We start from the raw sequence: 18,463 nt of genomic DNA, 5'->3' as shown, positions 1-18,463 counted from the left end.
GATAAGTCCTTCAGTCTTAGAAAAATCTTTCTCACTACCATTTTCATTCTATTAACATCTTCAGCAACACCAAACTGCAGAATTCTAGAACTAACAAAGAGTTAAAAGGATCACCTAGCCCTTATTCCTTTTCTTTCTCTCTTTTTAAATATTCTTTTTCTTAATGAAGGATTCACAAGCCAAACCAAGTAAAAAATTGTCATTGCCAATTACAAATATCAAATGAATTTTTTGACAGTCTTGAGGGACTCTTTCTGATTAAATAAATTTCCTTAAAATCAATAAGTTTGCCACAAATATGAAAGTTCACAAGACCTTTTACCAATGAGCACAGAAAGACATGCCAGTAGATCAAGTCTGTATAGACTTCTTGAACCTTTTTAAACCTGCTTGTTATCCCTAAATAATTACTATCAGATGGAAAAGAAATAAAGAAAATTGAACCAAGGGACTAGTTTCCGACTCTAAAGAAATGCCAATAGTGATGGAAGCTTGAGACCCCTGAAGGGCTTATGGGGAATAACTTTTGATCAGCTCTTCTGCTTCCCATATTTCTTCTTCATCTAGGTTCAGGTAAAAATTTCATGAAAGACTATTTTATTTCTTGTCATTGGGGCATATTATCTTGAATTATAATACTTTTCTTCCCTGTCTTCTATAAAATTCATACTTATTTTTATTAAAGTTGGGGTGGAGATGAACTTATTCTGGGAAATACTGACAATTTAAATGAGTATTTACTGGCCAATTGAATGTGATAAATAATGTAGCTTCTATGGTTTTTTCTAAAAACTATGTTCTGTAATTTTGCAACTATCTACCTCATAGGGTGCTGGGGAACAGATGGGCTCATGCCAGAAACTGGTATGAGAGAAAGATAACAAATAAGGTGATGTTCATCAGTAAGAATCTAATATCAGATAGTGATGAAGAAATAAATGTACAGAGATGTTCCAGATAAAGGACAATTAAATTCAAGAGCTTGGTGAGTAAATTATCTTTAAAAGGATCCAAAAATATAGTCATGTTGAAAATTTTTTATACCACTGGGAAAGAGTGGTTGATAGAAACTGGCTTGAATTTGCAATTGCCTTTCAGATGTATTACACTGAATGTCTCATAAAAATCTTAAACTCAACATGCTTAGAACTGAACTCATTATTTTTGCCCTTCCAATTCTGTTTTCTATTATTGTCCAGAGAACCACTAGCCTCCCAGTTCCTCAAACTCACAACCTAGTTGTCATCCTACACTCCTCGCTATCTTTCAACTCCTTTATCCAATTTGTTGCAAAGGCTTATTGATTTTTCCAACATCTCTGAAATACGGCACTTTATGACCTTTGATACTACTATCACTCAAGTGCAGAACTTCATTCTTACATTTGGATTATTCAATAGTCTGTTAGTTGGTCTGCCTATCTCTCCACAACCCAGTCCATCCTCCAGTCAGTAAATGAAGTGATTTTTCCATAGTTGGCAAGTCCTACCAAAGCATCCTCCTTCATATTCACTAAACTACAGTGGTTCCCTAACATCTCCATAATCAACTGAAAAATTCACTGGTTGGTGTTCAAAATCCTTCATAATCTATTTCTCCCCTACTCTTCTGTAGAGGGCCACAGATAGTGGGGGAACCCTGGGTAAGGTATAAGATCCTTCAGCCCAGAAGGAACCTGTTGTCAATGTCTGGTTTGGCTCCCCATTTCCCTTTGGTGTTTTCACCCTTCCTGAGAAGTCAAGAAGGGCATGAACACCTGTGTTCTACTTGAAGCAAGGGACACTTCCAGTAAATAGAGGCATTTGCATATCAATAGCAGGGTGCTTATAGTTAGCTCTTGCTCAGTGTGATGTGATGATATAATGGTTCTCTAGTTGGCACATACCTAGTGTGCTGTAATGATGTAATCATACCAAGGTATTTAAGGGCTGAGAGGACTTGAAATAAGGACACTCCATCTTTGACCATTCTCATGAGTCTCCTGCCTCCTTCACTCCTCCACTAAGACCAAGGCTGGTCCCGAGATCCTCTAGAGAGCTAGTCTGGATGGTATATTTTGGCACCCCAATTTGGGGGCTCTAGAAAGCACACTATCTTTTGGTGCCTGAACAGGGACATCCATAAGGACACTACATTTTGGTTCCCAACATGGGGCCTCCAGAAGGACACTACACTCTCAGTCTTCTTACACTTTGTATTTCCTTTCCCTTTTTACTTTTTGATCCAGTAGCATTAAACTTTCTATTTCCTAATCAAGTCATTTGCTGGGGACTGGAATGTTTTCCCTCCTCATCTTTATCTCCTAGATTCCCTGTAATCCTTCAAGTCCCAGGTAAAATCCTACTGTCTACAAGAAGTCTTTCCCAAACTATTATAACTCTAATTTTTCAGGATGGCCATTTTGTTTGGAAAAAATCAAATAAATAACCAAAGCTTTCCTTATAGAGTGGAATTTGGCTGAGATCACCAGTAATTTAACCCATATAATTAACTGGTTAGGGGGTAAAAGAAACTTTAGTCTGGCTTTGTGATAACTATTACTTAGCTAGTTATAATTTCCAGAGTAACTCCTCTCAGTGTTTGTTGATCAATTAATAACTTGACCTGTTATAATCTCTCTCTCTCTTTCCTGTCTTTTACATGCAAACCTTCCTCTCCATTAACCCACTAGTAATTTTGTAAACTTATCTTTGAAATATAAATCTTCTTTTGCTATTTGGCAGCCATAAAATTCAATTGTACCTTTTTTTTATCCTTGATGAAATTAGCAAAATTATATGTCATATGAAAACTCTATCTGGAAATCAGTTGTTATTTCTAGATACCATGAGATTATGCAGCGCACAAAATAAATCAGTTAATGAAATGTTTTTGCATGTTGATATTTATGATTGACAGTAGTATCTATCAGTGAATCCACAGATATTTCCACATCACACCTATTTATTTGCATGCTATCTCCTCATTAGATTCTGAACTACTTGGAGTTAGGGATTTTTTTTTTTTTTTTGCCTTTTAAAAAAATTACTATTCTTTTTTTATAGTATTATTTCTACTTATCATTTAGCACAGTGCTCATCACATTGTAGATGCATAATAAATGTTTATTGCCTAACTGTCATATCTTGTGTTTATCTTTAAAATTTCAATATGTGGTAAGGATGCTGTTATGGTTTTTTCATTTCCTGTTACACTATTGATTCTTATCATATATATATATCTCCAATGATTTCTACATAAGGAAGGTTTGCAAAAGAGTAGAGAAAGAGGCAATGAGGAGGAGCAGGTTATGATGAGATATCTAGATTTTCAGAGATTTGTTAAGGGCATTAAACAGACCCTAAGTTGACTCAAATTCAGAGGGAATGGGGAAAGTCCAGAAGCATGGATTTTTCCTACCTGTCAATGATGCAATAATATTGTGAAACTGAATCTAGTCATTTATGTGAGTGGGAAGATTAATTAATAACCCAAGATGTTTCTGTCCAGAAACAATTCCATACAGATTATAGTTAAAAAAAAAAAAAGGCAACTTCAATAGATCTATGGTCTCATGACATTATATATATATAAATGTTCCAATGGAGTATAAAAGCTAACCAGTCATTAGTCCTTGTTTTTGCCAAAAGACCAGATCTTTTCTGATCACATTTCCTGGTAGCATTTTTTAAAACCCTCCTCTTATATATTTTTTACTGGTAATGTATTTCAGTCAACTTGTACCCACAACTTATGCATTTCTCTGTTACCTTTGGATGACCCTCTTTTTACATTGATATTTCGTGAATTATAATCACACAGCATCACTAGAAAAAAAAATTTTTAAAGATAGCCTTTATTTAAAGAGGAAGTTCTTAAAAGTACTATACAGGCAAAAACTAGGCTTAGATCAACATCTTGTGCCCTACTTCCCAATAATTTCAAAAAAATATATGACCTTAATACTATACTATAAAAATTAGTTCATACATATAGAAGATATATTCTTAACTAATAAGACATGGAGGAAGTAAACAAGCATTTACTACACATCTATATATGTTGGAAACTACACATGTAGGTGCCATTATTAGCCTTATTTTACAGGTAAGGAAACTGAGGACAATAGCAGTTAGGTGACTTGCCCAGGGTTACATAGGTCATAAGTATATAAGTCAGGATTTGAGCTCAGGTGTTACCAATTCCCCCTATAGCATAATATCCATTGTGCCATCTAGCTGCCTAGAGGAAATTATATAAAATAAACGAGATAACCTTGATTAAGTGAAACCAAAAAGCTTCTATGCAAACAAAATTAACATATCTAGGATAAGTGCTGAAATGGTCAAATGAAAATATATTTATATTAAATTTCTCAGAATAGGTTTTGGCATTCAAGATATATAGACAAGTAATGGAAATAATATATAAAAGCCACTCCACAATGGATGAATAATCAAAGGATATGAACGAAGAATTCTCAAAAAAATTTCAAATTATTAACAATGTGAAAAAATTACTGAAATTATTACTAATAAAAGAATTGCAAATCAAAAGAACTTGAAGTTTTATTTTATGTCCTGAAAATTGGCAAAAATAATAATAGATGAAAATAGTTAATTTTGGAGGAGTTTTGCAGACTAGTGCATTGTTGATGAAGCTGTGAATCAGTCCAATTATTTTGGAAAGCAATTTGGAATTATTTAAATGAAATTCATCTTAACTAGAGATTCCAGTACTGGACTTATGTCTCAAAGATAGCACTGATGAGAAAAAATCACCCACATACTCCAAAAAATTTATAGCAGTACTTTTTGTTGTAGCAAAATATTAGAAACAAAGTAGTTGGGTATCAAGAATTAAGCCTCTGCTACGTACCAGATGCAGGGCTGGCATTTAATGTCCATCAGTTCAGGAATGGGTAAACAAATTGTTGTACACAACTATAAAAGAAAATTACTGTGCTTTAAGAAAGAAAAACTATTATAAATACATAGAAATATGGAAAAATTTTATATAATCTGATTCAAAATGAGGTAATCAGAACCAGGAATATGTTATTCTCAGTGATTGTTACAATGTAAAAGAAAAGAGTAAAACAGTCACATGTGAATGTTGCAAAATTACAAAGTGTGGGAACAGCTGCAGTGAAGGTATGAGAAGGCACTTCTACTTCTCTCTTTTCTTGAGGTGAGCAGTCACCAAATATGCACATTGCATATACTTCAGCTTTTTTTTTTTTAGTGTATTTATGCCTAAGCTAATTTTTCTCTGTTGCTCCCTCCCCCTATTTTTCTTTTAAATAATATTTGTTATATAGGCTCTGTGAGAGGAAGATGAAAAAGGATATTGAGAGAAATTCTTATGTAAAAAAAAAATCAATAAAAGTCTTTTTTTTTTTTTTTTAAGAGAAAAGCACTAGATAATTTCATACAGGTGGCTCAGTCAACTCTCCTATTCAGTTTTGGGGCCCAGTTAATTGTCCATTTCTAAGATCTGTCCAAGAAATGGACTCAGTAACCAACTCTAAAGAGCAGCAACTAAATAGACATAACTGAGTTGGATACCACAGTATGGGGCAATACCTGATTTTTTTCTTGTTAAGTCAAATCAACATTTATTAAGGACATAGTGTGTACCAGGTACTTTGCTAAGCTCTAGAGATAAAAATAAAGACAAAAAATACAATATATTGGAAAAGTCTTATGTAATACTTGGGTCACTGGTATTTCAAATCTGGGTCACTGGTAATATGGTGCTGTTTTGGACAGAAATATGAAATTCAAAAGAGGATCAAAATTTGAAGGAAGATAAAATAATTAAGATCTCCAGTGAAGGTCTCAATAAATTCATACCTAATCATTCTGTGCAACTCACTCTGTTCCACTCAAAATAAAATAAAAATGGGAGAAGTCTGTGGGTCTCTTACACAGAGTTCAAAATCAGCTTTCCAATAGTCCCTGGCCACAGTCAGAAAGTGATCTAGAGGTCAGAGAAGTATTATTATGATTGGGAAATATTCCCAATGGCACTATCACTGTTCTTGTGGGTTACCATTAAGTTGTAAAATACTACTATGAAGGGCCAAAATACAGAAGGATGGGGCTTGAAGATTGCACAATGGAAGGATGGTGAAGGATGTGAGAATGTCGAATGGTAAATGAAGGATAGGTTTAAGAGAAATTCCACAAGTTGCTCTTTCTGGGAGGTTGTGATGCAACCTTCTTTTTAATCTCCATTCCTAATGCACCACTATGAATCTGACACACTTATTCTTATTTATAAACCTTTAATTGAACATTTCCTAATCTTGATATTTAAGGCCCTTCACAATCTGCTGTACTTTTATTTTTTATGTTCATCTCACACAACTCTCCAGTTTATTGGATTATTCTTCTGACTGTTAACATTCATTCTCAGTTTTTTGCTCATTGTGCATGTTAATGGTTTCTATATTTCTTCCCACCATAATGCCACATTTTTATCTCTTGAGGGACTTTTCTTTTTTAAGACTACTCTTAGGTGATATTACCTAATGAAGACTTTTCTGTCACTTACCAGATAAAAGTGCACTCTCTCTATAGAACTATATTCATTTTATAGGTGAGGAAACAGACAAAGTCACTCATTTCTGGCCATACAAATGGTTATCTGGTGATAGGATTGAGACTCAAATTAAAATCTTCTGACTTTCAATCCTGTCTTCTTTTCATTAGGCTGAGCTTTCAATAGTGACTACTTCAGATATTTATTTCTGCTTAGGCTTCTAATATAGTCCAAATATCCTTTTATATTTACTATGCCATTCAGGAAAGAGAAAAGAATATTTAGAATGTTCAAATCTTGTACAGAGTGCCATGAGCCTCCCAATTGGAGAATCATAACCCCAGACCAGTGAGTCCAAGACCTTAGCATCTTACCTTTTGGAAATTTTCTAAATAGTACTCACTGTATATGCCTTCCTTGATTCAAGTTCTTCCAGTAAGAAGACATCTTTCTTCATGGTCTCCAAATGCTTTTCTTTTCTCTTTTCATTTTTTAATTTCACCTTCTACTTTCTTCACACTTGCCAACATCCATTTCATTTCTTTCTCTTTTTACACAACATATTTCAACCCATCCACCCTAATTCTGCATGTCCAGAAAGGTGGAGAGAAGCCATTCTTCTTTGCCTACAATCACTCTATTCTCATTATCTCCCAAGTCATTATTTAGGATGAAGACAAAGAGACCTCAAAGTGCTGAAGGCTTCTTGATTTTACTCTTTTTTTAAAGATGCAAAATGGATAAATTCTTTTTTCTTAAAATTTATTTTTATGCTTGTATTTTATTTTTATAAAGCTTTTTATTTTCAAAACATATACAAAGATAGTTTTTAACATTCGCTCTTGCAAAATTTTGTGTTCTAAATTTTTTTCTCCTTCCCTTTCTCCCACTCCCTTCCCTAGATAACAAATAATCCAATATGTAATAAACGTGTGCAATTCTTCTTTAGATATTTCCACAATTATCATGCTGCACATGAAGAATCAGGTCAAAAAAAGAAAAAAATTAGAAAGAAAACAAAATGAAAGCAAACAACAATAACAACAACAAAAGTGAAAATATTATGTTGTGATCTACTCAATCCCCACAGTCCTCTCTCAGGGTACAGATGGCTCTCTCCATCACCAGTCCATTGGGACTGGCCTGAATCACCTCAATATTGAAAAGAGCCACATCCTGCAGAATTGATCATCATATAATGTTGTTATTGCTGTGTACAATATTCTCTTGGTTCAACTCATTTTACTTAGCATCAGTTCATGTAAGTCTCCCCAGGCTTTTCTGAAATCATCCTTCTGATTGTTTCTTATAGAACAATAATATTCCATACCATTCATATGTCATAACTTATAAAAGCATTTTCCAACTGATAGGCATTCACTCATTTTCCAGTTCCTTGCTACTACAAAAAGGGCTGCTACAAACATTTTTGCATATGTGGGTCCTTTTCCCTTTTTTATGATTTTTTGGGGGATACAGATCCAATAGAGAAATTGCTGAATTAAAGGGTATGCACAGTTTGATAACCCTTTGGGCATAGTTCCTTATTGCTCTCCAGAATGATTGTATCCATTTTGTTTTCCTTCTAATTTTTTTCTTTTTTAATCTGATTTTTGATTGACTTGATTGATCTTTCACACCATGATAATTGTTGGAATACATATAGAAAAATTGTGCATGTTTAACATATTGGACTACTTGCTGTTTAAGGAAGAGGGTGGAGGGAAGGGAAGGAAAAAAGTTTTGAGCACAAGGTTTTTGCAGAGGTGAATGTTGAGAATTATCTGTGCATGTGTTTTGAAAATAAGCAGTTTGAATTTTAAAAAAGAAACCATAATAGATTAGTTTACAACTCCACCAACAATGTATTATTCTGACTTTACTCTTAATGCTGTTTGTGTCAGTTGGAGTCTCATACAGAGAACTAAGAACCATCTAATGTTATGACCACATTCTCCAAACTTCAGAATCTCAGCACCTCTGCACCAGTGAAGATCAAAGACTAATATGGAATGCTCTGTCTAAAAATACATTGTTGTCAGATTAAGTTTAAACTTAAAACTGCAAGAATATGAGATGAATGTTGCAATTTCTAACTGGGAAACACAAGTATAGTCATTTAAGAAAAAAATCTACTCTAGTTATGCTCACTCACTTACTACAGCTTCTAACAAGGATTCGGATATGAGTCCTATTCTAACAATTGGAATCTGATGTTTTCATCTTCATTCAACCACAACTATTTAAAATTCATCCTTTCTGAGGATGGAACAAACCAGTTCTTTAAAATGGGGAAGACAAGGCTACATGGAGGAAAAAGTTGACTCCCTCTAAACTGGGAGTCCAAGTTGCCATTCTTCCACCAAAATTTCAGATGTTCAGAATTAAGGGACTAGAGAAACTGCAGGGATGAAAAAAAACTTTTTTTTCAATCTTTTCAGAGGAGTCAGGTCTTCTTGCCATCTTCTCGAGGCTAATGTCCTTCATTCAAAATCCTAGTCTTTTCTCCAATCATTCTCTCTTCTTTTTCTCCTTGGTTTCTCCAAAGTCTTTTTGCCAATCTGAAGTTACAACTTTATCTCCTCCAAAAGTAGGACTTTCAAGAAACTATCCAGAATGTCAAGGATCAATTCCTTTCTGAGAGGACCTCATTTATATTTTTCTTTATCCATTCATGGACTCTTATGAGTACTTTGCATCATATATACCTTTTAATGGAGTGAAATAAAAGTTGTCCTGATCATCCTTGAATTATGAAATCTGAGAGACTGTTATTCACATTTGTGGGAAATCTAGATATAAGCTAAATATAACCCAATTTGGAGATTTTTTTTTTCTGGCGCCATCTAGATGCAGGAAATTAATCAAAGAGAAAAAAGAAACTTTCTTTAGGATAGCCACTAGAATTTGATGCCCCTAGGATGAGTTCAAGGTCTGGAGAGACATTGTGCCACAAATTCCAGTAATATTGTCCAAGCAGCCAGATGAGTAGTAAAGAAATATTTAAGAATTGTTTTAGCTTTCACTATTTAGAAAGCTGCTTAGAAAAATGTTCCCTAACTAATATACTTTGGATCTGTCCATTCTAGCTCTGTCTCTCTGTGAGTCTTGAGTAAAGGAGCTAAAAAAGAAACTGTGATTAAGTTTAATTTAGCAGAGCTGTCTAGATTGCTAATGTGTATCAAGTGGTGTTGTAGAGTCTGAGGAAAGCTTCAAAGTTTAACGGTTTGAGAGTGGGGAAGTGTTAACCTAGAACTGCTAGTTGTACAACTCATTATTGTCAAGGCTTTTTAATTGCCTGTTGGAATCTGAATGAGAAAGCAAATCCTCTCCATGTTGGACTAGGAAAGAAAGAATTGGGAATATGTTCTTTTGGAAAGGGGAATCAATCCACATTTATTAAGTGTCTACTACATGCCAAGAATTGTTTTAAGTTCTGGAGATACAAAGGTGGGGGGAAGGCAAAAGAACATCTCTGCTTCAGCTGAGGGAAACAATGAATAAAAAAAAATGCGTACATATAAAAAAATTCTATACATGATTATAGGAACTAATTCAGAGAAGACAGACATTAGAATTAAGAGGGGTTGGAAAAGGCTTCTTGAAGAAGATGGAATTTTGGCTGGGATTTAAAGGAATCCAAGGAAGCCAGGAAGTGAAGATTAGGAAGGAGAACATTCTAAGTATGGGGAATGCCAGAGAAAATGTATGAAAATGGGAGATAAAATGTCTTGTTTGTGGAATGGCAAGGAAGTCAATGTTACTGGATTAAAGGATATATTTTGGGGATTAAAGTGTAAGAAAACTGGAAAGGTAAGAAGACAGTAGATTATTTTTTTCTGTTTTCTTTTTTTTTACATTATTTTTAAAATTTTTAATAGCTTTTTATTTACAAGTTATATGAATGGGTAATTTTTCAGCATTGACAATTGCCAAACCTTTTGTTCCAATTTTTCCCCTTCTTTCCCCCACCCCTTCCCCTAGATAGCAGGATGACCTATACATGTTAAATATGTTAAAATATAAATTAAATACAAACTAATTATACATGTCCAAAGCATTATTTTGCTGTACAAAAAAGAATCGGACTCTGAAATATTGTACAATTAGCCTGTGAAGGAAATCAAAAATGCAGGCAAGCAAAAATATAGGGATTGGGAATTCAATGTAATGGTTCTTAGTCATCTCCCAGAGTTCTTTCACTGGGTGTAGCTGGTTCAGTTCATTACTGCTCCATTGAAACTGATTTGGTTCATCTCATTGCTGAAGATGGCCAGGTCCATCAGAATTGATCATCATATAGTATTGTTGTTGAAGTATATAATGATCTGGTCCTGCTCATTTCACTCAGCATCAGTTCATGTAAATCTCTCCAGGCCTTTCTGAAATCCTCATGTTGGTCATTCCATAATATTTATATATCACAATTTATTCAGCCATTCTCCAATTGATGGGCATCTACTCAGTTTCCAGTTTTTGGCCACTACAAAGAGGGCTGGCACAAACATTCTTGCACAAACAGGTCCCTTTCCCTTTTTTAAGATCTCTTTGGGATATAAGCCCAGTAGTAACACTGCTGGATCAAAGGGTATGCACTGTTTGATAACTTTTGGAGCATAGTTCCAAATTGTTCTCCAGAATGGTTGGAAGTATTCATAATTCCACCAACAATGTATTAGTGGAAGACAGTAGATTATGAAAGGTTTTGAACACATTTTAAACTCAACCTATCTAAAACTGAACTTATTATCTTCTACCAAACTTTCCTTACCCCATATTCCCCATTACTGTAAAGGACTACACCACCCTTTCAGCCTCTCAGGCTTAAGTAGGTGAGGAATCACAGAGGAGTCTTACGGCAGATTCTCTCAAATTTTTTATTGTAAAATATAAGGAGAGTTTCTCAGCTGAGGCAGTGTAGAGAGGGGAAATCATGGAAAGTTTAAGGAGGGAATGAAATCTTTGGGAAAACTTCTGTAGAGAATAAATTGACAAAGCAGGTAGAGAAGAATTGCTCACCAGCAATAAAGACCTAATTGAGATGAACACAGTCAGAAGTAGTATGATGTTTCTGCTTTCATTTAACAGCATGTGTGTAGGAACAAAGGTGGAAAATAATGGGAATGATCCAAGGCTGAGATTTTGCTGGGTATAAGTGGTCAAATGATAAGGGGGCTAGGGATTCAAGGGAGGAGTACAATATAAAATTGAATTGGCTTACCAAAGAGTCAAGATGGGAAAAAGAAAAGAGTGGTCAGTGAAGGGGAGATAACCTAGGAGAGAATTGAAGAGCCTGGGGTTTGGAGAGGTTTGCAAAAAAGTGCAGAATGTTATAAGAAAAGGAAAAGAAAGAGATGAAAAGCCAATAGATAATGATTGGATAAGGTGTAATGCCAGAGAAACTGAGCAAGATAGAGATTAGAGAGTATTTAATAGTTTATTAAATGGAGAGATATGCTAGAACCAAATGGATCCATGGTTTGGTCCCAGGGCTGAATGAGACTATGCTCTCCAAAAATCCAGCAAACAATGAGAGTTCTCAAAAGACTTATATACACGTGGCTCAGACGCAGGGGGTAGACTGAGACAGGGGCGGAGTCAGGGTACTGAGAGCAGGAGGGGACTCTGACAGGGTGGGACGAGCCACCGGAGATGGAGATGATATAATCAGGGGGAGGCACCCTGGACCTGGGGAGAGGCATCTTGATAAGACAGTATGTGATATTCTAATAGCTTGGAATGGGGAGAGGCATTCTGATATTCTATCAAGTATTCTGATAAAGAGGGAGAGGAGGTTTTACAGAATTGAGAAGCAGGAAAACGAGGCAGGACTGAGTCAGGATAATTAGGGAAACTGAGTCAGGTCAATAAAAGAGAATTGTGGCATAACAAAGGGAATTTTGAAATTCTTGGATATGGAGGTGTATATCTGTGGGTAATGGCATTACCATCTTTGTGTGTGACTGACGTGGGGTGCAAGATTGGATCATGGGAAGTGAATAGGCTGAGAAATTGAGTGGTTAGGGTATTTGAAGGAGAAATCAAAGAATATGTTGAAATCTTCCAGTATGAGGGCAGGAGGTAAGGAAAACACAAAAATTGTAAACCATGTACCAAACACATTGAGAAAGGAAGGGAAGTAACGTGGAAGTCTTTAGGCAACAGCTACCAGGTTTTTGATTGGGGGATAGAACAGAGGAGAGGTTACTTGGTGGTGAAAGTGGAGAGCAAATTTACCTGAAAGCTGCAGTGGGGAACAAAGAAAGCTCCGCCTCCCTCACTTTGACCAGTGAGTCAAGGGAAATCAGTAGAAGTACAACCAATACTATGGGCAGGGAGGCCATTTCATCACAGGTCCCCACGCTCCAGTAAGAACTAGAAAATGGAAGGAGAAAGAAAGGAAAAGATTTTAGGGGGGGGGGGGGGAAGGGAGAGAGAGAGGGGAGAAATGGATAAGCCCAAGTTTTCTACGGACTCATGCAAAGATTTTCCAGAAAAGGTGAAGGTAGAAGAGAATGCGAATCAGAAAGACTGATGAGTTGGGCTCCGATACTTACTAGTGAGTTTGTGTTTGCGAGGGGAAATGAAGCCAGGCACACTCAGTTACCTGAGCATTCGGCGACGCCCAGAGGAAATAGAAAATATGCATGTTGTATTCTCGGGCCAAATATTCTAAATGATATAATTTCCTTGGTTATAAAAAAAAAAAAAAGTCAGGAAAAGATTTAGCACGACATCTTTGAAATAAGGCTTACGCAAAGGTAAAAGAGAAACACCCTTCGATAGCTCAGTTGGTAGAGCGGAGGACTGTAGGAGTGATAATTCTCAGGAAATCCTTAGGTCGCTGGTTCGAATCCGGCTCGAAGGAGGTGTTGACGTTTTGAATATGTTACTGCCAGCATAGGTAATGTCTTCAATTTGCCTTGTCACTTAAATCCAATTCACCCTTGAGTCAAGACTTTACCCCTTTAATATAATTAGTCCTCTTTGAAAACAGGCAAACTCCAACAACAAATGAATTAGTAGCAACGTCGAATGAAAGGAGCATAATGCACACTCCGGACTGGACTTTTGAGCTGTAGTTCTTTCTGTTCCCAGTAACTTGGAAAAGAATCTGAAATCAAATACTCTTCCATGACCTTGTGGAGAAGAAAATCGGAGAGCACCAATCATTTTTGCATAAGACTAATGAAATATGGTGAATAGATTAAGACTAAATTGAATATAACCCAACTGAGTATTAGCCTTGATCAATGTCTCAAATAATACAGGGAATGAGTTTCATTGAAGTAAACTTCCCCGAGTTTGAATGGCAAAGTGAAAGGAGCATGATTGGTTTTAGAAAGGCGACTAAGTAAGCAGTTACAAGGTGCAGTGAATAGAATACTGGGCCTGGAATTAGCAACGCATGAATTCACTTCCATTTCAAATGAGGAATGTTATGCGATCATGGACAAATTATTTAATCTCAGTTTTCTCTGTGAAACTGGAATAACAATACCTAACTTGTGAGAATCAAGTGGTTCAGTATTTGTAAAGTACTCACCCTTATGTTTGGCATATATATATATATTATATTATATTATATATACACACACACATATATATATAATACACACACACACACATAATGATTTTCCTCACGACTATTGTATGTTTTATTTATGTTTTCTGCTCCATATAAAATTTTTTAGTCTCAATAAAGACCAAAATTCTTTCCATATCAGTGATACTTTTCCTTCTTTAAAATGACTTAAGAATGTTTTCTTATACACAGCCAATCTATGGAAAACAGCAAGGACTTCATTTGCAATGCAAGAAATTTATGTTTTTGTTAAAGTCAAGGAAGAATGGGAGGAAGGGAAGATGGAAAGGGCAACAACAAAAAAAGGAAGAATTGAAAGAAAGAGGGAGAGAGGAAGAATGAATTAGAGGACACAAGATTTTCAAGTTGTAATCTGCCTTTTGCTTTGAAGAGAAATTGTACCCTTTGGATTTCCTTGAGTATGTCTGGGACTGTGTTCTATGCATCCTTTTCATGATGAAGTAAGCTAATGGCCTTTGTATGTGTGCTTGAATGAGACTTGAGAAAATAGAGAGGTAAAAATTGTCCTCACTGACTCAGACTGGTCAACTAATTCAGGACTTTGGCACCACGGAAAGAAATGAAGACACATAGAACTAAATACATTAGGTCTGGCCTATTGAAAAATTACATAATTACAGTACTAACTTAAAGGGAATCAATGCCTGAACAATCACAACAAATTCCTTCAAAAGTGGGGAAATTCAAAGACTTGTGAGCCATATTTTGCCCTGGAGGCTAATATGTAGGTAGATAGTGTAGCTCACTCAGAACTTTAAATAAATGAAGAAACATGAGCTATATCTAATTGGCAATATAGAATTATGAAAGCTAAAAACCTATAAGGGAATTTCATAGGAAGAAGTTAGCGGTAAAGAGAGTTGAGGTTTCATTTTTGACCTGGGTCCCATTTCTAGTTTTTAAGTTGCCTGAGTAAGCAAACCAGAAGAACTGTGTGACCCTTTATGAAGATCCTACCCTGCCAGGCACTGGGCTAGGTCCTACGTAAAAAGACAAAGAAAAGTATGCCTGTTATGTCAATGTCACACTACTTCTAAAGTCAATAGTTCTGATCTTTGGACTGGAAGCTTTATGAAATCCTCACTAGTAAAATTTATCCTGAAGCTCAGATATGTCAAGAACCTTAAAAAAAGAGGAAAGATGATTCAGCTCACTCAGTGTCAGAAAGAATTTTTTGTTTATGAGACTAGAAAAGGTCTTCATATAAATGACAATTAGTCCTATTTACAATGTCACAAGTATGATAGTAGTCTAGGAAGATGGGGTGCTAAGAGACATGTAAAGAAAAAGACTTCTTTCTACTTCCTCCACAATCCAGTAATTAAGATTTGGAGAAATCATAAAGGGTGGAGTTGGGGAGGAGACAGGAATAAATTTCCCACCTTTCTATCTTGTCCATCAACAAGTATATTTAATCAAACAGTGGGGAAAGTATCCAATTTTGAGTCACAAAGAAATAGGCTGGAATTGATAAATCACTTAACTATTCTGAGCTTCAGTTTCTTTCTAAGTAAAATGAGGACAAGTATTTTCCCTGGCTGTTCCTCATGTCTAGGATGTTTTCCTTCCTCACCTCTGCCTCCTGACTTCCCTGATTGCTTTCAAGTTCCACCTTCTTGTTTCCCTGATTTTCTTACTTACCCTCAATCATTAAATAGGCATCACCTCAGAGAAACTGAAACTTGTTAAATATCTTACCTTAAAAAATGCAAGGTTTTGCACTACACAGAGGGCCATCTCCAGTTGTCCTGATGAACATCTGGCCTTTGAACCCAGATGATTCCAAAGGAGAAAGTGAAGCTAATACTTTGCATAGCCCTCCTTACTCAAATCCAATTCACTTAGTTGTCTTGGCATCAGCTCCCTGATCCTATAGTTCTCCTTGAGAATTAAGGACAAACAACAATAAAATAAGGACAATATTCTGTTTCAGGAGAATAAGCGCCTGTAGTGAGATGAAGGATGTGATAACATACTGGGGCCAGGTGAAGTCCTCATTATAGCCTCTTCGAAGTTTATTGATCAAAGAGACAAATGTGTATACCTCAAATGCTCATAGGTTTGATACAAAATACACTCTTTTAAAATTCCTATAGCCTTACAAAATCTACTATGATGTAAATTGTTATGCCACAGTTTTCTTTAACTGTCCTGACTCAGTTTCCCTGTCTCAGTTTCCTTAACTGTTCTGTCTCTGACCCAGTAAAACTAAGGATTATTCGCTCTCGGGTTATGAATTAGCAAGATAAAAGAGTAGATCTCCTGACTCTTTTAGGGATTTACAATGTTCCTTTAGAATATTCCAAGATACCCCATGATATCTTTACTTCTTTGTCTCTGGAATTTTTAGGTTTTATGGCTTCCCCTCCCTGATAAAAACTTTCCCTCCCTTTCTCTTTGTCTCCAAAAAGGTATTTAAGAAGTTGGGGTTCTTCCATTCATTGCTGGAGAATGGCGTCTGGCAGCTGTATGCTGGACCCTGGATTCTTTGGGTCCTCCAGCCCTGGGACCAATATGGATTCCTTGGTCCCAGTATACTTATCTCTGTCTGACTGGATAATCTGAGACGAGAGTCTTGTCCAGTCAATCTTACTCTCCCATTAATAAAATATTAAAACTCTCTAATCTCTCTCCTGCCTCAGTTTCTCTGGCATTACAAAATGATTAAACCTCTTAAGCCCAGGATCTTGGTTACTTAGACAGAGATGTAAATAGTTGAGATATGCATCAGAATAAAGTTTACTATACCATTATTCTATTAAAAATACCTTTAGTATTTGGGATATTCTTGTGGCTATTCTTTCCTGTCCTAAGTTTAAAGATTTATCTTTAATCTGTTGAGTAGTATTTGCATTTTGTTTTAGTCACTAAAATTCCAATTTATAGTATTACCAAGCATGTCTTTATTAATAAAAGAATTATTAATAAAAGAAAAGAGATGTTGGTGAACCAAGTTACGGTAAGATTTAAGACCTGGGATGGATTCTTACATTATGGATCTCTACAAATCCCATTTTCTTATTTAAAAGATGAAATCTATAGACTTCAGTTCTCATAGATGAGAACGATCTCAGAACATATTTAAAAGCACAAGGGGCTAAGCCAATGAGTAGCAAAATAAAACATGCAAGAGGAACAAAATGCAAATGCATAGAGGTCAAATTGTTTACCGTATTTATCTTTTTTAACCATTCAAACATTTCATTAGCTATACTATCAGGATTAACTCCTTCCATAGACATTGCTTCTTACCATGTTTTTTGCTAAAAATTCAGCTGTAATTGAGATTATAAATTGTTCACATAATTCCCTAACTATATTAATGATTGTTCCACTAAGTTTAATTCTTATTTTAACTCATAATCTATATTAATTTGTTCTAAAGAGCTTATGATAGACTTTTTGCTGATTTATCTGCGAATTGACCAGTCTGAACAGTTTTTGTTCAAACTACCGCTGAAACTTCAAATGTTGTAATACTGTTAGAATTCCGTCATTGAGTAATCCCACAAGTGTCTTCTACTACTACTATTTTCTAGTTTTCTTTGATGTTGTATCAAAGCTGTTCACCTGATGACTTGTACCAATTGTGATTAATCTTATTAGACATTATCACATAGGATGGATATTCCATAATAACAACCATAGGCATAGAATTTGACAAACATTTGAATAGAAGTAAGACAATGGAATGAAAGAAAATTGTAACATTTTACAATATATCCTTCTAACACATTTATGATTTGGATTCTAGTGCCATTTCTTAAAACAATATCTGCAGTTAGTTATTTTTAAATATGCTGTACAGTATATCTCTGAGGGGTTTGAAAAACATCATGGAATCCCATGCCTGAAATGTGAAAATTTGTGTCATTCTATGTCCCAAATATATTGTAACAGGAGACCCATCCAGAGACTGGATAATTTGGGGTCCATTCACTAGTCAATTCCAATTCCTCCCTTCAAACAAATGGGGCTCAAAGTCCTTTGGGAGACAAGAGGATGATCTCATCTCCTGAAACTGATTCTTGATGAGAATGGACATAGATTTCAGTCACTTGCAGGGTCCCATCTCTTTATGGAGGGGGTGGCAAGTTGGAGCTGACTGAAGTGTCCAAAGGTTGATTTAATTCCTTGAAGCTGGCCATTGCAGCTGTAACTTACCAAAATCTAGAATACAAAACAATTCTAATAAATAGAGGTTGGGATGATCTGAGATAAAAAGACAAGTCCACAAGGACTTCTATAAGATGTAGAGCCTAATTTATATTGAGCAGCAATTTTCAGGTAATGAAATATATTGGTATCAGAGGACATACAATATATACCAAT

The 18,463-nt window shown here is 35.5% G+C and overlaps 1 non-coding gene across 1 annotated transcript; it reads left to right on the top strand.

Annotated features, from left to right (window-relative positions):
* The first annotated feature begins 13,301 nt into the window (after nucleotides 1–13,301).
* TRNAY-GUA (transfer RNA tyrosine (anticodon GUA)) lies at nucleotides 13,302–13,393 on the top strand. Its single transcript is given in 2 exon segments — nucleotides 13,302–13,338; nucleotides 13,358–13,393. It is a non-coding gene; the product is annotated as a tRNA-Tyr (tRNA).
* The last annotated feature ends 5,070 nt before the right edge of the window (nucleotides 13,394–18,463 follow it).

Source organism: Antechinus flavipes, chromosome 2 (genome assembly GCF_016432865.1).
Source record: "Antechinus flavipes isolate AdamAnt ecotype Samford, QLD, Australia chromosome 2, AdamAnt_v2, whole genome shotgun sequence".
NCBI classification, from domain to species: domain Eukaryota; kingdom Metazoa; phylum Chordata; class Mammalia; order Dasyuromorphia; family Dasyuridae; genus Antechinus; species Antechinus flavipes.
The sequence above is the reverse complement of the archived record's forward strand: the minus strand, read 5'-3'. Positions and strand labels throughout refer to the sequence as shown.